We start from the raw sequence: 21,558 nt of genomic DNA, 5'->3' as shown, positions 1-21,558 counted from the left end.
CACCCCACTACCTCTATCAGATTAGAGCCATAATGGAGACTAGGTATCTCCCACCCCACTACCACTATCAGATTAGACCCATAATGGAGACTAGGTATCTACCACCCCACTACCACTACCAAATTTGAGCCATAATGGAGACTAGGTATCTACCACACCTCTACCTCTATCAGATTAGAGCCATAATGGAGACTAGGTATCTCCCACCCCACTACCACTATCAGATTAGAACCATAATGGAGACTAGGTATCTACCACCCCACTACCACTACCAAATTAGAGCCATAATGGAGACTAGGTATCTACCACACCTCTACCTCTATCAGATTAGAGCCATAATGGAGACTAGGTATCTACCACCCCACTACTACTATCAGATTAGAGCCATAAGGGCACTAGGCAACTATCACCCCACTACCACTATCAGATTAGAGCCATAATGGAGAGTAGGTATCTTCCACCCCACTACAACTATCAGATTAGAGCCATAGTGGAGACTAGGTATCTACCACCCCACTACCACTTTAAGATTAGAGCCATAAAGGCACTAGGCATCTACCACCCCACTTTCACTATCAGATTAGAGCCATAATGGAGACTAGGTATCTACCACCCCACTACTACTATCAGATTAGAGCCATAAGGGCACTAGGCATCTATCACCCCACTACCACTATCAGATTAGAGCCATAATGGAGACTAGGTATCTTCCACCCCACTACAACTATAAGATTAGAGCCATAGTGGAGACTAGGTATCTAACACCCCACTACCACTATCAGATTAGAGCCATAATGGAGACTAGGTATCTACCACCCCAATGCCACTATCAGATTAGAGCCATAAGGGCACTAGTCATCTACCACCCCACTACCACTATCAGATTAGAGCCATAAGGGCACTAGGCATCTACCACCCCACTACCACTATCAGATTAGAGCCATAAGGGCACTAGGCATCTACCAAAACCACTACCAATATCAGATAAGAGCCATAATGGAGACTAGGTATCTCCCACCCCACTACCTCTATCAGATTAGAGCCATAATGGAGACTAGGTATCTACCTCCCCACTACCACTATCAGATTAGAGCCATACGGGCTCTAGGCATCTACCACTCCACTACCACTATCAGATTAGAGCCATAATGGAGACTAGGTATCTACCACCCCACTACCTCTATCAGATTAGAGCCATAATGGAGACTAGGTATCTCCCACCCCACTACCACTGTCAGATTAGAACCATAATGGAGACTAGGTATCTACCACCCCACTACCACTACCAAATTAGAGCCATAATGGAGACTAGGTATCTACCACACCTCTACCTCTATCAGATTAGAGCCATAATGGAGACTAGGTATCTACCACCCCACTACCACTATCAGATTAGAGCCACAAGGGAGACTAGACATCTGATACCCCACTACCACTGTTAGATTAGAGCCATAATGGAGACAAGACATCTACCACCCCACTACCTCTATCAGATTAGAGCCATAATGGAGACTAGGTATCTACCACCCCACTAACTCTGTCAGATTAGAGCCATAAGGGCACTAGGCATCTACCACCCCACTACCACTATCAGATTAGAGACATAAAGGCACTAGGCATCTACCACCCCACTACCACTATCAGATTAGAGCCATAATGGAGACTAGGTATCTACCACCCCACTACCACTATCAGATTAGAGCCAAAAGGGCACTAGGCATCTATCACCCCACTTTCACGATCAGATTAGAGCCATAATGGAGACTAGGTATCTACCTCCCCACTACCACTATCAGATTAGAGCCATACGGGCTCTAGGCATCTACCACTCCACTACCACTATCAGATTAGAGCCATAATGGAGACTAGGTATCTACCACCCCACTACCTCTATCAGATTAGAGCCATAATGGAGACTAGGTATCTCCCACCCCACTACCACTATCAGATTAGAACCATAATGGAGACTAGGTATCTACCACCCCACTACCACTACCAAATTTGAGCCATAATGGAGACTAGGTATCTACCACACCTCTACCTCTATCAGATTAGAGCCATAATGGAGACTAGGTATCTCCCACCCCACTACCACTATCAGATTAGAACCATAATGGAGACTAGGTATCTACCACCCCACTACCACTACCAATTTAGAGCCATAATGGAGACTAGGTATCTACCACACCTCTACCTCTATCAGATTAGAGCCATAATGGAGACTAGGTATCTACCACCCCACTACTACTATCAGATTAGAGCCATAAGGGCACTAGGCATCTATCACACCACTACCACTATCAGATTAGAGCCATAATGGAGAGTAGGTATCTTCCACCCCACTATAACTATCAGATTAGAGCCATAGTGGAGACTAGGTATCTACCACCCCACTACTACTATCAGATTAGAGCCATAAGGGCACTAGGCATCTATCACCCCACTACCACTATCAGATTAGAGCCATAATGGAGACTAGGTATCTTCCACCCCACTACAACTATCAGATTAGAGCCATAGTGGAGACTAGGTATCTACCACCCCACTACCACTATCAGATTAGAGCCATAATAGAGACTAGGTATCTACCACCCCACTACCACTATCAGATTAGAGCCATAAGGGCACTAGGCATCTACCACCCCACTACCACTATCAGATTAGAGCCATAAAGGCACTAGACATCTACCACCCCACTACCACTATCAGATTAGAGCCATAATGGAGACTAGGTATCTACCACACCACTACCACTACCAGATTAGAGCCATAATAGAGCCTAGGTATCTACCAACCCACTACCACTATCAGATTAGAGCCATAATGGAGACTAGGTATCTTCCACTACCACTACCAGATTAGAGCCATAATGGAGACTAGGTATCTACCACCCCACTACCACTACCAAATTAGAGCCATAATGAAGACTAGGTATCTAACACCCCACTACCACTATCAGATTAGAACCATAATGGAGACTAGGTATCTACCACCCCACTACCACTATCAGATTAGAGCCATAAGGGCACTAGGCATCTATCACCCCACTACCACTATCAGATTAGAGCCATAAGGGCACTAGGCATCTACCACCCCACTACCACTATCAGATTAGAGCCATAATTTTTATTTATTTTATTTATTTATTTATTTAACCTTTATTTAACCAGGTAGGCAAATTGAGAACACGTTCTCATTTACAATTGCGACCTGGCCAAGATAAAGCAAAGCAGTTCGACACATACAACAACACATAGTTACACATGGAGTAAAACAAACATATAGTCAATAATACAGTGAAAAAAAAAATAAGTCTATATACAATGTGAGCAAGTGAGGTGAGATAAGGGAGGTGAATGGAGACTAGGTATCTACCACCCCACTACCACTACCAAATTAGAGCCATAATGGAGACTAGGTATCTAACACCCCACTACCACTATCAGATTAGAGCCATAATGGAGACTAGGTATCTACCACCCCACTACCACTATCAGATTAGAGCCATAAGGGCACTAGGCATCTATCACCCCACTACCACTATCAGATTAGAGCCATAAGGGCACTAGGCATCTACCACCCCACTACCACTATCAGATTAGAGCCATAAAGGCACTAGGCATCTACCACCCCACTACCACTATCAGATTAGAGCCATAATGGAGACTAGGTATCTACCACCCCACTACCACTATCAGATTAGAGCTATAATGGAGACTAGGTATCTACCACCCCACTACCACTACCAGATTAGAGCCATAATGGAAACGAGGTATCTACAACCCCACTACCACTATCAGATTAGAGCCATAATGGAGACTAGGTATCTACCACACCTCTACCTCTATCAGATTAGAGCCATAATGGAGACTAGGTATCTCCCACCCCACTACCACTATCAGATTAGAACCATAATGGAGACTAGGTATCTACCACCCCACTACCACTACCAATTTAGAGCCATAATGGAGACTAGGTATCTACCACACCTCTACCTCTATCAGATTAGAGCCATAATGGAGACTAGGTATCTACCACCCCACTACTACTATCAGATTAGAGCCATAAGGGCACTAGGCATCTATCACCCCACTACCACTATCAGATTAGAGCCATAATGGAGAGTAGGTATCTTCCACCCCACTATAACTATCAGATTAGAGCCATAGTGGAGACTAGGTATCTACCACCCCACTACCACTATCAGATTAGAGCCATAAAGGCACTAGGCATCTACCACCCCACTTTCACTATCAGATTAGAGCCATAATGGAGACTAGGTATCTACCACCCCACTACTACTATCAGATTAGAGCCATAAGGGCACTAGGCATCTATCACCCCACTACCACTATCAGATTAGAGCCATAATGGAGACTAGGTATCTTCCACCCCACTACAACTATCAGATTAGAGCCATAGTGGAGACTAGGTATCTACCACCCCACTACCACTATCAGATTAGAGCCATAATGGAGACTAGGTATCTACCACCCCACTGCCACTATCAGATTAGAGCCATAAGGGCACTAGGCATCTACCACCCCACTACCACTATCAGATTAGAGCCATAAAGGCACTAGACATCTACCACCCCACTACCACTATCAGATTAGAGCCATAATGGAGACTAGGTATCTACCACACCACTACCACTACCAGATTAGAGCCATAATAGAGACTAGGTATCTACCAACCCACTACCACTATCAGATTAGAGCCATAATGGAGACTAGGTATCTTCCACTACCACTACCAGATTAGAGCCATAATGGAGACTAGGTATCTACCACCCCACTACCACTACCAAATTAGAGCCATAATGAAGACTAGGTATCTAACACCCCACTACCACTATCAGATTAGAGCCATAATGGAGACTAGGTATCTACCACCCCACTACCACTATCAGATTAGAGCCATAAGGGCACTAGGCATCTATCACCCCACTACCACTATCAGATTAGAGCCATAAGGGCACTAGGCATCTACCACCCCACTACCACTATCAGATTAGAGCCATAATTTTTATTTATTTTATTTATTTATTTATTTAACCTTTATTTAACCAGGTAGGCAAATTGAGAACACGTTCTCATTTACAATTGCGACCTGGCCAAGATAAAGCAAAGCAGTTCGACACATACAACAACACATAGTTACACATGGAGTAAAACAAACATATAGTCAATAATACAGTGAAAAAAAAAATAAGTCTATATACAATGTGAGCAAGTGAGGTGAGATAAGGGAGGTGAATGGAGACTAGGTATCTACCACCCCACTACCACTACCAAATTAGAGCCATAATGGAGACTAGGTATCTAACACCCCACTACCACTATCAGATTAGAGCCATAATGGAGACTAGGTATCTACCACCCCACTACCACTATCAGATTAGAGCCATAAGGGCACTAGGCATCTATCACCCCACTACCACTATCAGATTAGAGCCATAAGGGCACTAGGCATCTACCACCCCACTACCACTATCAGATTAGAGCCATAAAGGCACTAGGCATCTACCACCCCACTACCACTATCAGATTAGAGCCATAATGGAGACTAGGTATCTACCACCCCACTACCACTATCAGATTAGAGCTATAATGGAGACTAGGTATCTACCACCCCACTACCACTACCAGATTAGAGCCATAATGGAAACGAGGTATCTACAACCCCACTACCACTATCAGATTAGAGCCATAATGGAGACTAGGTATCTACCACACCTCTACCTCTATCAGATTAGAGCCATAATGGAGACTAGGTATCTCCCACCCCACTACCACTATCAGATTAGAACCATAATGGAGACTAGGTATCTACCACCCCACTACCACTACCAATTTAGAGCCATAATGGAGACTAGGTATCTACCACACCTCTACCTCTATCAGATTAGAGCCATAATGGAGACTAGGTATCTACCACCCCACTACTACTATCAGATTAGAGCCATAAGGGCACTAGGCATCTATCACCCCACTACCACTATCAGATTAGAGCCATAATGGAGAGTAGGTATCTTCCACCCCACTATAACTATCAGATTAGAGCCATAGTGGAGACTAGGTATCTACCACCCCACTACCACTATCAGATTAGAGCCATAAAGGCACTAGGCATCTACCACCCCACTTTCACTATCAGATTAGAGCCATAATGGAGACTAGGTATCTACCACCCCACTACTACTATCAGATTAGAGCCATAAGGGCACTAGGCATCTATCACCCCACTACCACTATCAGATTAGAGCCATAATGGAGACTAGGTATCTTCCACCCCACTACAACTATCAGATTAGAGCCATAGTGGAGACTAGGTATCTACCACCCCACTACCACTATCAGATTAGAGCCATAATGGAGACTAGGTATCTACCACCCCACTGCCACTATCAGATTAGAGCCATAAGGGCACTAGGCATCTACCACCCCACTACCACTATCAGATTAGAGCCATAAAGGCACTAGACATCTACCACCCCACTACCACTATCAGATTAGAGCCATAATGGAGACTAGGTATCTACCACACCACTACCACTACCAGATTAGAGCCATAATAGAGACTAGGTATCTACCAACCCACTACCACTATCAGATTAGAGCCATAATGGAGACTAGGTATCTTCCACTACCACTACCAGATTAGAGCCATAATGGAGACTAGGTATCTACCACCCCACTACCACTACCAAATTAGAGCCATAATGAAGACTAGGTATCTAACACCCCACTACCACTATCAGATTAGAGCCATAATGGAGACTAGGTATCTACCACCCCACTACCACTATCAGATTAGAGCCATAAGGGCACTAGGCATCTATCACCCCACTACCACTATCAGATTAGAGCCATAAGGGCACTAGGCATCTACCACCCCACTACCACTATCAGATTAGAGCCATAATTTTTATTTATTTTATTTATTTATTTATTTAACCTTTATTTAACCAGGTAGGCAAATTGAGAACACGTTCTCATTTACAATTGCGACCTGGCCAAGATAAAGCAAAGCAGTTCGACACATACAACAACACATAGTTACACATGGAGTAAAACAAACATATAGTCAATAATACAGTGAAAAAAAAATAAGTCTATATACAATGTGAGCAAGTGAGGTGAGATAAGGGAGGTGAATGGAGACTAGGTATCTACCACCCCACTACCACTACCAAATTAGAGCCATAATGGAGACTAGGTATCTAACACCCCACTACCACTATCAGATTAGAGCCATAATGGAGACTAGGTATCTACCACCCCACTACCACTATCAGATTAGAGCCATAAGGGCACTAGGCATCTATCACCCCACTACCACTATCAGATTAGAGCCATAAGGGCACTAGGCATCTACCACCCCACTACCACTATCAGATTAGAGCCATAAAGGCACTAGGCATCTACCACCCCACTACCACTATCAGATTAGAGCCATAATGGAGACTAGGTATCTACCACCCCACTACCACTATCAGATTAGAGCTATAATGGAGACTAGGTATCTACCACCCCACTACCACTACCAGATTAGAGCCATAATGGAAACGAGGTATCTACAACCCCACTACCACTATCAGATTAGAGCCATAATGGAGACTAGGTATCTACCACACCTCTACCTCTATCAGATTAGAGCCATAATGGAGACTAGGTATCTCCCACCCCACTACCACTATCAGATTAGAACCATAATGGAGACTAGGTATCTACCACCCCACTACCACTACCAATTTAGAGCCATAATGGAGACTAGGTATCTACCACACCTCTACCTCTATCAGATTAGAGCCATAATGGAGACTAGGTATCTACCACCCCACTACTACTATCAGATTAGAGCCATAAGGGCACTAGGCATCTATCACCCCACTACCACTATCAGATTAGAGCCATAATGGAGAGTAGGTATCTTCCACCCCACTATAACTATCAGATTAGAGCCATAGTGGAGACTAGGTATCTACCACCCCACTACCACTATCAGATTAGAGCCATAAAGGCACTAGGCATCTACCACCCCACTTTCACTATCAGATTAGAGCCATAATGGAGACTAGGTATCTACCACCCCACTACTACTATCAGATTAGAGCCATAAGGGCACTAGGCATCTATCACCCCACTACCACTATCAGATTAGAGCCATAATGGAGACTAGGTATCTTCCACCCCACTACAACTATCAGATTAGAGCCATAGTGGAGACTAGGTATCTACCACCCCACTACCACTATCAGATTAGAGCCATAATGGAGACTAGGTATCTACCACCCCACTGCCACTATCAGATTAGAGCCATAAGGGCACTAGGCATCTACCACCCCACTACCACTATCAGATTAGAGCCATAAAGGCACTAGACATCTACCACCCCACTACCACTATCAGATTAGAGCCATAATGGAGACTAGGTATCTACCACACCACTACCACTACCAGATTAGAGCCATAATAGAGACTAGGTATCTACCAACCCACTACCACTATCAGATTAGAGCCATAATGGAGACTAGGTATCTTCCACTACCACTACCAGATTAGAGCCATAATGGAGACTAGGTATCTACCACCCCACTACCACTACCAAATTAGAGCCATAATGAAGACTAGGTATCTAACACCCCACTACCACTATCAGATTAGAGCCATAATGGAGACTAGGTATCTACCACCCCACTACCACTATCAGATTAGAGCCATAAGGGCACTAGGCATCTATCACCCCACTACCACTATCAGATTAGAGCCATAAGGGCACTAGGCATCTACCACCCCACTACCACTATCAGATTAGAGCCATAAAGGCACTAGGCATCTACCACCCCACTACCACTATCAGATTAGAGCCATAATGGAGACTAGGTATCTACCACCCCACTACCACTATCAGATTAGAGCTATAATGGAGACTAGGTATCTACCACCCCACTACCACTACCAGATTAGAGCCATAATGGAAACGAGGTATCTACAACCCCACTACCACTATCAGATTAGAGCCATAATGGAGACTAGGTATCTACCACCCCACTACCACTATCAGATTAGAGCCATATTGGAGACTAGGTATCTACCACCCCACTACCACTATCAGATTAGAGCCATAATGGAGACTAGTTATCTACCACCCCACTACCACTATCAGATTAGAGCCATAAGGGCACTAGGCATCTACCACCCCACTACCACTATCAGATTAGAGCCATAAAGGCACTAGGCATCTACCACCCCACTTCCACTATCAGATTAGAGCCATAATGGAGACTAGGTATCTATCACCCCACTACCACTATCAGATTAGAGCCATAATGGAGACAAGACATCTACCACTATCAGATTAGAGCCATAAGGGCACTAGGCATCTACCAAAACCACTACCAATATCAGATAAGAGCCATAATGGAGACTAGGTATCTCCCACCCCACTACCACTATCAGATTAGAGCCATAATGGAGACTAGGTATCTACCACCCCACTACCACTATCAGATTAGAGCCATAATGGAGACTAGGTATCTATCACCCCAGTACCATTAGCAGATTAGAGCCATAAGGGCACTAGGCATCTACCACCCCACTACCTCTATCAGATTAGAGCCATAATGGAGACTAGGTATCTATCACCCCAGTACCATTATCAGATTAGAGCCATAAGGGCACTAGGCATCTACCACCCCACTACCACTATCAGATTAGAGCCATAAAGGCATTAGGCATCTACCACCCCACTACCACTATCAGATTAGATCCATAATGGAGACTAGGTATCTACCACCCCACTACCACTATCAGATTAGAGCCATAAGGGCACTAGGCATCTACCACCCCACTATCACTATCAGATTAGAGCCATAATGGAGACTAGGTATCTACCACCCCACTACCACAATCAGATTAGAGCCATAAGGGCACTAGGCATCTACCACCCCACTACCACTATCAGATTAGAGCCATAATAGAGACTAGGTATCTACCAACCCACTACCACTATCAGATTAGAGCCATAATGGAGACTAGGTATCTTCCACTACCACTACCAGATTAGAGCCATAATGGAGACTAGGTATCTACCACCCCACTACCACTACCAAATTAGAGCCATAATGAAGACTAGGTATCTAACACCCCACTACCACTATCAGATTAGAGCCATAATGGAGACTAGGTATCTACCACCCCACTACCACTATCAGATTAGAGCCATAAGGGCACTAGGCATCTATCACCCCACTACCACTATCAGATTAGAGCCATAATTTTTATTTATTTTATTTATTTATTTATTTAACCTTTATTTAACCAGGTAGGCAAATTGAGAACACGTTCTCATTTACAATTGCGACCTGGCCAAGATAAAGCAAAGCAGTTCGACACATACAACAACACATAGTTGCACATGGAGTAAAACAAACATATAGTCAATAATACAGTGAAAAAAAAAATAAGTCTATATACAATGTGAGCAAGTGAGGTGAGATAAGGGAGGTGAATGGAGACTAGGTATCTACCACCCCACTACCACTACCAAATTAGAGCCATAATGGAGACTAGGTATCTAACACCCCACTACCACTATCAGATTAGAGCCATAATGGAGACTAGGTATCTACCACCCCACTACCACTATCAGATTAGAGCCATAAGGGCACTAGGCATCTATCACCCCACTACCACTATCAGATTAGAGCCATAAGGGCACTAGGCATCTACCACCCCACTACCACTATCAGATTAGAGCCATAAAGGCACTAGGCATCTACCACCCCACTACCACTATCAGATTAGAGCCATAATGGAGACTAGGTATCTACCACCCCACTACCACTATCAGATTAGAGCTATAATGGAGACTAGGTATCTACCACCCCACTACCACTACCAGATTAGAGCCATAATGGAAACGAGGTATCTACAACCCCACTACCACTATCAGATTAGAGCCATAATGGAGACTAGGTATCTACCACACCTCTACCTCTATCAGATTAGAGCCATAATGGAGACTAGGTATCTCCCACCCCACTACCACTATCAGATTAGAACCATAATGGAGACTAGGTATCTACCACCCCACTACCACTACCAATTTAGAGCCATAATGGAGACTAGGTATCTACCACACCTCTACCTCTATCAGATTAGAGCCATAATGGAGACTAGGTATCTACCACCCCACTACTACTATCAGATTAGAGCCATAAGGGCACTAGGCATCTATCACCCCACTACCACTATCAGATTAGAGCCATAATGGAGAGTAGGTATCTTCCACCCCACTATAACTATCAGATTAGAGCCATAGTGGAGACTAGGTATCTACCACCCCACTACCACTATCAGATTAGAGCCATAAAGGCACTAGGCATCTACCACCCCACTTTCACTATCAGATTAGAGCCATAATGGAGACTAGGTATCTACCACCCCACTACTACTATCAGATTAGAGCCATAAGGGCACTAGGCATCTATCACCCCACTACCACTATCAGATTAGAGCCATAATGGAGACTAGGTATCTTCCACCCCACTACAACTATCAGATTAGAGCCATAGTGGAGACTAGGTATCTACCACCCCACTACCACTATCAGATTAGAGCCATAATGGAGACTAGGTATCTACCACCCCACTGCCACTATCAGATTAGAGCCATAAGGGCACTAGGCATCTACCACCCCACTACCACTATCAGATTAGAGCCATAAAGGCACTAGACATCTACCACCCCACTACCACTATCAGATTAGAGCCATAATGGAGACTAGGTATCTACCACACCACTACCACTACCAGATTAGAGCCATAATAGAGACTAGGTATCTACCAACCCACTACCACTATCAGATTAGAGCCATAATGGAGACTAGGTATCTTCCACTACCACTACCAGATTAGAGCCATAATGGAGACTAGGTATCTACCACCCCACTACCACTACCAAATTAGAGCCATAATGAAGACTAGGTATCTAACACCCCACTACCACTATCAGATTAGAGCCATAATGGAGACTAGGTATCTACCACCCCACTACCACTATCAGATTAGAGCCATAAGGGCACTAGGCATCTATCACCCCACTACCACTATCAGATTAGAGCCATAAGGGCACTAGGCATCTACCACCCCACTACCACTATCAGATTAGAGCCATAAAGGCACTAGGCATCTACCACCCCACTACCACTATCAGATTAGAGCCATAATGGAGACTAGGTATCTACCACCCCACTACCACTATCAGATTAGAGCTATAATGGAGACTAGGTATCTACCACCCCACTACCACTACCAGATTAGAGCCATAATGGAAACGAGGTATCTACAACCCCACTACCACTATCAGATTAGAACCATAATGGAGACTAGGTATCTACCACCCCACTACCACTATCAGATTAGAGCCATATTGGAGACTAGGTATCTACCACCCCACTACCACTATCAGATTAGAGCCATAATGGAGACTAGTTATCTACCACCCCACTACCACTATCAGATTAGAGCCATAAGGGCACTAGGCATCTACCACCCCACTACCACTATCAGATTAGAGCCATAAAGGCACTAGGCATCTACCACCCCACTTCCACTATCAGATTAGAGCCATAATGGAGACTAGGTATCTATCACCCCACTACCACTATCAGATTAGAGCCATAATGGAGACAAGACATCTACCACTATCAGATTAGAGCCATAAGGGCACTAGGCATCTACCAAAACCACTACCAATATCAGATAAGAGCCATAATGGAGACTAGGTATCTCCCACCCCACTACCTCTATCAGATTAGAGCCATAATGGAGACTAGGTATCTACCACCCCACTACCTCTATCAGATTAGAGCCATAATGGAGACTAGGTATCTATCACCCCAGTACCATTAGCAGATTAGAGCCATAAGGGCACTAGGCATCTACCACCCCACTACCTCTATCAGATTAGAGCCATAATGGAGACTAGGTATCTATCACCCCAGTACCATTATCAGATTAGAGCCATAAGGGCACTAGGCATCTACCACCCCACTACCACTATCAGATTAGAGCCATAAAGGCACTAGGCATCTACCACCCCACTACCACTATCAGATTAGATCCATAATGGAGACTAGGTATCTACCACCCCACTACCACTATCAGATTAGAGCCATAAGGGCACTAGGCATCTACCACCCCACTATCACTATCAGATTAGAGCCATAATGGAGACTAGGTATCTACCACCCCACTACCACAATCAGATTAGAGCCATAATGGAGACTAGGTATCTACCACCCCACTACCACTATCAGATTAGAGCCATAAAGGCAATAGGCATCTACCACCCCACTACCACTATCAATATTAGAGCCATAATGGAGACTAGGTATCTACCACCCCACTACCACTATCAGATTAGAGCCATAATGGAGACTAGGTATCTACCACCCCACTACCACTACCAGATTAGAGCCATAATGGAGACTAGGTATCAACCACACCACTACCACTACCAGATTAGAGCCATAATAGAGACTAGGTATCTACCAACCCACTACCACTATCAGATTAGAGCCATAATGGAGACTAGGTATCTTCCACCCCACTACCAGATTAGAGCCATAATGGAGACTAGGTATCTACCACACCACTACCACTACCAAATTAGAGCCATAATGGAGGCTAGATATCTACAACCCCACTACCACTATCAGATTAGAGCCATAATGGAGACTAGGTATCTACCACCCCACTACCACTATCAGATTAGAGCCATAAGGGCACTAGGCATCTATCACCCCACTACCACTATCAGATTAGAGCCATAAAGGCACTAGGTATCTACCACCCCACTACCACTATCAGATTAGAGCCATAATGGAAACTAGGTATCTACCACCCCACTTCCACTATCAGATTAGAGCCATAATGGAGACTAGGTATCTATCACCCCACTACCACTATCAGATTAGAGCCATAATGGAGACTAGACATCTACCACTATCAGATTAGAGCCATAAGGGCACAAGGCATCTACCAAAACCACTACCAATATCAGATAAGAGCCATAATGGAGACTAGGTATCTCCCACCCACTACCTCTATCAGATTAGAGCCATAATGGAGACTAGGTATCTACCACCCCACTACCTCTATCAGATTAGAGCCATAATGGAGACTAGGTATCTATCACCCCAGTACCATTATCAGATTAGAGCCATAAGGGCACTAGGCATCTACCACCCCACTACCACTATCAGATTAGAGCCATAAGGGCACTAGGCATCTACCACCCCACTACCACTATCAGATTAGAGCCATAAAGGCACTAGGCATCTACCACCCCACTACCACTATCATATTAGAGCCTAAATGGAGACTAGGTATCTACCACTCCACTACCACTATCAGATTAGAGCCATAAGGGCACTAGGCATCTACCACCCCACTACCACTATCAGATTAGAGCCATAAAGGCACTAGGCATCTACCACCCCACTACCACTATCAGATTAGAGCCATAATGGAGACTAGGTATCTACCACCCCACTACCACTATCAGATTAGAGCCATAATGGAGACTAGGTATCTACCACCCCACTACCACTACCAGATTAGAGCCATAATGGAAACTAGGTATCTACCACTCCACTACCACTATCAGATTAGAGCCATAAGGGCACTAGGCATCTACCACCCCACTACCACTATCAGATTAGAGCCATAAAGGCACTAGGCATCTACCACCCCACTACCACTATCAGATTAGAGCCATAATGGAGACTAGGTATCTACCACCCCACTACCACAATCAGATTAGAGCCATAATGGAGACTAGGTATGTACCACCCCACTACCACTACCAGATTAGAGCCATAATGGAAACTAGGTATCTACCACCCCACTACCACTATCAGATTAGAGCCATAATGGAGACTAGGTATCTACCACCCCACTACCACTATCAGATTAGAGCCATAATGGAGACTAGGTATCTACCACCCCACTACCACTATCAGATTAGAGCCATAAAGGCACTAGGCATCTACCACCCCACTTCCACTATTAGATTAGAGCCATAATGGAGACTAGGTATCTACAACCCCACTACCACTATCAGATTAGAGCCATAAGGGCACTAGGCATCTATCACCCCACTACCACTATCAGATTAGAGCCATAAAGGCACTAGGCATCTACCACCCCACTACCACTATCAGATTAGAGCCATAATGGAGACTAGGTATCTACCACCCCACTACCACTATCAGATTAGAGCCATATGGGCACTAGGCATCTACCACCCCACTACAACTATCAGATTAGAGCCATAAAGGCACTAGGCATCTACCACCCCAATACCATTATCAGATTAGAGCGTTAATGGTAACTAGGTATCTACCAACCCACTACCACTATCAGATTAGAGTCATAATGGAGACTAGGTATCTACCACCACACTACCACTACCAGATTAGAGCCATAATGGAGACTAGGTATCTACCACACCACTACCACTACCAGATTAGAGCCATAATGGAGACTAGGTATCTACCACCCCACTACCACTATCAGATTAGAGCCATAATGGAGACTAGGTATCTACCACCCCACTACCACTATCAGATTAGAGCCATAATGGAGACTAGGTATCTACCACCCCACTACCTCTATCAGATTAGAGCCATAATGGAGAGTAGGTATCTTCCACCCCACTACCACTATCAGATTAGAGCCATAATGGAGACTAGGTATCTACCACCCCACTACCACTATCAGATTAGAGCCATACTGGAGACTAGGTATCTACCACCCCTCTACCACTACCAGATTAGAGCCATCATGGAGACTAGGTATCTACCACCCCACTACCACTATCAGATTAGAGCCATAAGGGCACTTGGCATCTATCACCCAACTACCACTATCAGATTAGAGCCATAAAGGCACTAGGCATCTACCACCCCACTACCACTATCAGATTAGAGCCATAATGGAGACTAGGTATCTACCACTCCACTACCACTATCAGATTAGAGCCATAAGGGCACTAGGCATCTACCACCCCACTACCACTATCAGATTATAGCCATAAAGGCACTAGGCATCTACCACCCCACTACCACTATCAGATTAGAGCCATAATGGAGACTAGGTATCTACCACCCCACTACCACTATCAGATTAGAGCCATAATGGAGACTAGGTATCTACCACCCCACTACCACTATCAGATTAGAGCCATAAGGGCACTAGGCATCTATCACCCCACTACCACTATCAGATTAGAGCCATAAAGGCACTAGGCATCTACCACCCCACTACCACTATCAGATTAGAGCCATAATGGAAACTAGGTATCTACCACCCCACTTCCACTATCAGATTAGAGCCATAATGGAGACTAGGTATCTATCACCCCACTACCACTATCAGATTAGAGCCATAATGGAGACTAGACATCTACCACTATCAGATTAGAGCCATAAGGGCACAAGGCATCTACCAAAACCACTACCAATATCAGATAAGAGCCATAATGGAGACTAGGTATCTCCCACCCACTACCTCTATCAGATTAGAGCCATAATGGAGACTAGGTATCTACCACCCCACTACCTCTATCAGATTAGAGCCATAATGGAGACTAGGTATCTACCACCCCACTACCACTATCAGATTAAAGCCATAAAGGCACTAGGAGTCTACCACCCCACTACCACTATTAGATTAGATCCATAATGGAGACTAGGTATCTACCACCCCACTACCTCTATCAGATTAGAGCCATAAGGGCACTAGGCATCTACCACCCCACTACCACTATCAGATTAGAGCCATAAAGGCACTAGGCATCTACCACCCCACTACCACTATCAGATTAGAGCCATAATGGAGACTAGGTATCTACCACCCCACTACCACTATCAGATTAGAGCCATAAGGGCACTAGGCATCTACCACCCCACTATCACTATCAGATTAGAGCCATAATGGAGACTAGGTATCTACCACCCCACTACCACTATCAGATTAGAGCCATAATGGAGAGTAGGTATCTTCCACCCCACTACAACTATCAGATTAGAGCCATAGTGGAGACTAGGTATCTACCACCCCGCTACCACTATCAGATTAGAGCCATAAGGGCACTTGGCATCTACCACCCCACTACCACTATCAGATTAGAGCCATAAGGGCACTAGGCATCTACCACCCCACTACCACTATCAGATTAGAGCCATAAAGGCACTAGGCATCTACCACCCCACTACCACTATCAGATTAGAGCCATAATGGAGACTAGGTATCTTCCACCCCACTACCACTACCAGATTAGAGCCATAATGGAGACTAGGTATCTACCACCCCACTACCACTATCAGATTAGAGCCATCATGGAGACTAGGTATCTACCACCCCACTACCACTATCAGATTAGAGCCATAAGGGCACTAGGCATCAACCACCCCACTATCACTATCAGATTAGAGCCATAATGGAGACTAGGTATCTACCACCCCACTACCACTACCAGATTAGAGCCATAATGGAGACTAGGTATCTACCACACCACTACCACTACCAGATTAGAGCCATAATGGAGACTAGGTATCTACCACCCCACTACCACTATCAGATTAGAGCCATAATGGAGACTAGGTATCTACCACCCCACTACCACTATCAGATTAGAGCCATAATGGAGACTAGGTATCTACCACCCATATACCTCTATCAGATTAGAGCCATAATGGAGAGTAGGTATCTTCCACCCCACTACCACTATCAGATTAGAGCCATAATGGAGACTAGGTATCTACCACCCCACTACCACTATCAGATTAGAGCCATAATGGAGACTAGGTATCTACCACCCCTCTACCACTACCAGATTAGAGCCATCATGGAGACTAGGTATCTACCACCCCACTACCACTATCAGATTAGAGCCATAAGGGCACTTGGCATCTATCACCCAACTACCACTATCAGATTAGAGCCATAAAGGCACTAGGCATCTACCACCCCACTACCACTATCAGATTAGAGCCATAATGGAGACTAGGTATCTACCACTCCACTACCACTATCAGATTAGAGCCATAAGGGCACTAGGCATCTACCACCCCACTACCACTATCAGATTAGAGCCATAAAGGCACTAGGCATCTACCACCCCACTACCACTATCAGATTAGAGCCATAATGGAGACTAGGTATCTACCACCCCACTACCACTATCAGATTAGAGCCATAATGGAGACTAGGTATCTACCACCCCACTACCACTATCAGATTAGAGCCATAATGGAAACTAGGTATCTACCACTCCACTACCACTATCAGATTAGAGCCATAAGGGCACTAGGCATCTACCACCCCACTACCACTATCAGATTAGAGCCATAAAGGCACTAGGCATCTACCACCCCACTACCACTATCAGATTAGAGCCATAATGGAGACTAGGTATCTACCACCCCACTACCACAATCAGATTAGAGCCATAATGGAGACTAGGTATGTACCACCCCACTACCACTACCAGATTAGAGCCATAATGGAAACTAGGTATCTACCACCCCACTACCACTATCAGATTAGAGCCATAATGGAGACTAGGTATCTACCACCCCACTACCACTATCAGATTAGAGCCATAATGGAGACTAGGTATCTACCACCCCACTACCACTATCAGATTAGAGCCATAAAGGCACTAGGCATCTACCACCCCACTTCCACTATTAGATTAGAGCCATAATGGAGACTAGGTATCTATCACCCCACTACCACTATCAGATTAGAGCCATAAGGGCACTAGGCATCTATCACCCCACTACCACTATCAGATTAGAGCCATAAAGGCACTAGGCATCTACCACCCCACTACCACTATCAGATTAGAGCCATAATGGAAACTAGGTATCTACCAACCCACTACCACTATCAGATTAGAGCCATAATGGAGACTAGGTATCTACCACCACACTACCACTACCAGATTAGAGCCATAATGGAGACTAGGTATCTACCACACCACTACCACTATCAGATTAGAGCCATAATGGAGACTAGGTATCTACCACCCCACTACCACTATCAGATTAGAGCCATAATGGAGACTAGGTATCTACCACCCCACTACCACTATCAGATTAGAGCCATAATGGGCACTAGGCATCTACCACCCCACTACCACTATCAGATTAGAGCCATAATGGAGACTAGGTATCTACCACCCCACTACCACTATCAGATTAGAGCCATTATGGAGACTAGGTATCTACCACCCCACTACCACTACCAGATTAGAGCCATAATGGAGACTAGGTATCTACCACTCCACTACCACTATCAGATTAGAGCCATAAGGGCACTAGGCATCTACCACCCCACTACCACTATCAGATTAGAGCCATAAAGGCACTAGGCATCTACCACCCCACTACCACTATCAGATTAGAGCCATAATGGAGACTAGGTATCTACCACCCCACTACCACAATCAGATTAGAGCCATAATGGAGACTAGGTATGTACCACCCCACTACCACTACCAGATTAGAGCCATAATGGAAACTAGGTATCTACCACCCCACTACCACTATCAGATTAGAGCCATAATGGAGACTAGGTATCTACCACCCCACTACCACTATCAGATTAGAGCCATAATGGAGACTAGGTATCTACCACCCCACTACCACTATCAGATTAGAGCCATAAAGGCACTAGGCATCTATCACCCCACTACCACTATCAGATTAGAGCCATAATGGAGACTAGGTATCTACCACCCCTCTACCACTACCAGATTAGAGCCATCATGGAGACTAGGTATCTACCACCCCACTACCACTATCAGATTAGAGCCATAAGGGCACTTGGCATCTATCACCCAACTACCACTATCAGATTAGAGCCATAAAGGCACTAGGCATCTACCACCCCACTACCACTATCAGATTAGAGCCATAATGGAGACTAGGTATCTACCACTCCACTACCACTATCAGATTAGAGCCATAAGGGCACTAGGCATCTACCACCCCACTTCCACTATCAGATTATAGCCATAAAGGCACTAGGCATCTACCACCCCACTACCACTATCAGATTAGAGCCATAATGGAGACTAGGTATCTACCACCCCACTACCACTATCAGATTAGAGCCATAATGGCACTAGGCATCTACCACCCCACTACCACTATCAGATTAGAGCCATAATGGAGACTAGGTATCTACCACTCCACTACCACTATCAGATTAGAGCCATAAGGGCACTAGGCATCTACCACCCCACTACCACTATCAGATTATAGCCATAAAGGCACTAGGCATCTACCACCCCACTACCACTATCAGATTAGAGCCATAATGGAGACTAGGTATCTACCACCCCACTACCACTATCAGATTAGAGCCATAATGGCGACTAGGTATCTACCACTCCACTACCACTATCAGATTAGAGCCATAAGGGCACTAGGCATCTACCACCCCACTACCACTATCAGATTAGAGCCATAAAGGCACTAGGCATCTACCACCCCACTACCACTATCAGATTAGAGCCATAATGGAGACTAGGTATCTACCACCCCACTACCACAATCAGATTAGAGCCATAATGGAGACTAGGTATGTACCACCCCACTACCACTACCAGATTAGAGCCATAATGGAGACTAGGTATCTACCACCCCACTACCACTATCAGATTAGAGCCATAATGGAGACTAGGTATCTACCACTCCACTACCACTATCAGATTAGAGCCATAAGGGCACTAGGCATCTACCACCCCACTACCACTATCAGATTAGAGCCATAAAGGCACTAGGCATCTACCACCCCACTACCACTATCAGATTAGAGCCATAATGGAGACTAGGTATCTACCACCCCACTACCACTATCAGATTAGAGCCATAAGGGCACTTGGCATCTATCACCCAACTACCACTATCAGATTAGAGCCATAAAGGCACTAGGCATCTACCACCCCACTACCACTATCAGATTAGAGCCATAATGGAGACTAGGTATCTACCACCCCACTACCACTATCAGATTAGAGCCATAATGGGCACTAGGCATCTACCACCCCACTAGCACTATCAGATTAGAGCCATAAAGGCACTAGGCATCTACCACCCCACTACCACTATCAGATTAGAGCCATAATGGAGACTAGGTATCTACCACCCCACTACCACTATCAGATTAGAGCCATAATGGAGACTAGGTATCTACCACCCCACTACCACTACCAGATTAGAGCCATAATGGAAACTAGGTATCTACCACTCCACTACCACTATCAGATTAGAGCCATAAGGGCACTAGGCATCTACCACCCCACTACCACTATCAGATTAGAGCCATAAGGGCACTAGGCATCTACCACCCCACTACCACTATCAGATTAGAGCCATAAAGGCACTAGGCATCTACCACCCCACTACCACTATCAGATTAGAGCCATAATGGAGACTAGGTATCTACCACCCCACTACCACTATCAGATTAGA

The sequence above is a fragment of the Salvelinus alpinus genome, chromosome 6 (assembly GCF_045679555.1).
Source record: "Salvelinus alpinus chromosome 6, SLU_Salpinus.1, whole genome shotgun sequence".
NCBI lineage: Eukaryota > Metazoa > Chordata > Actinopteri > Salmoniformes > Salmonidae > Salvelinus > Salvelinus alpinus.
This window is presented reverse-complemented; position numbering follows the sequence as displayed.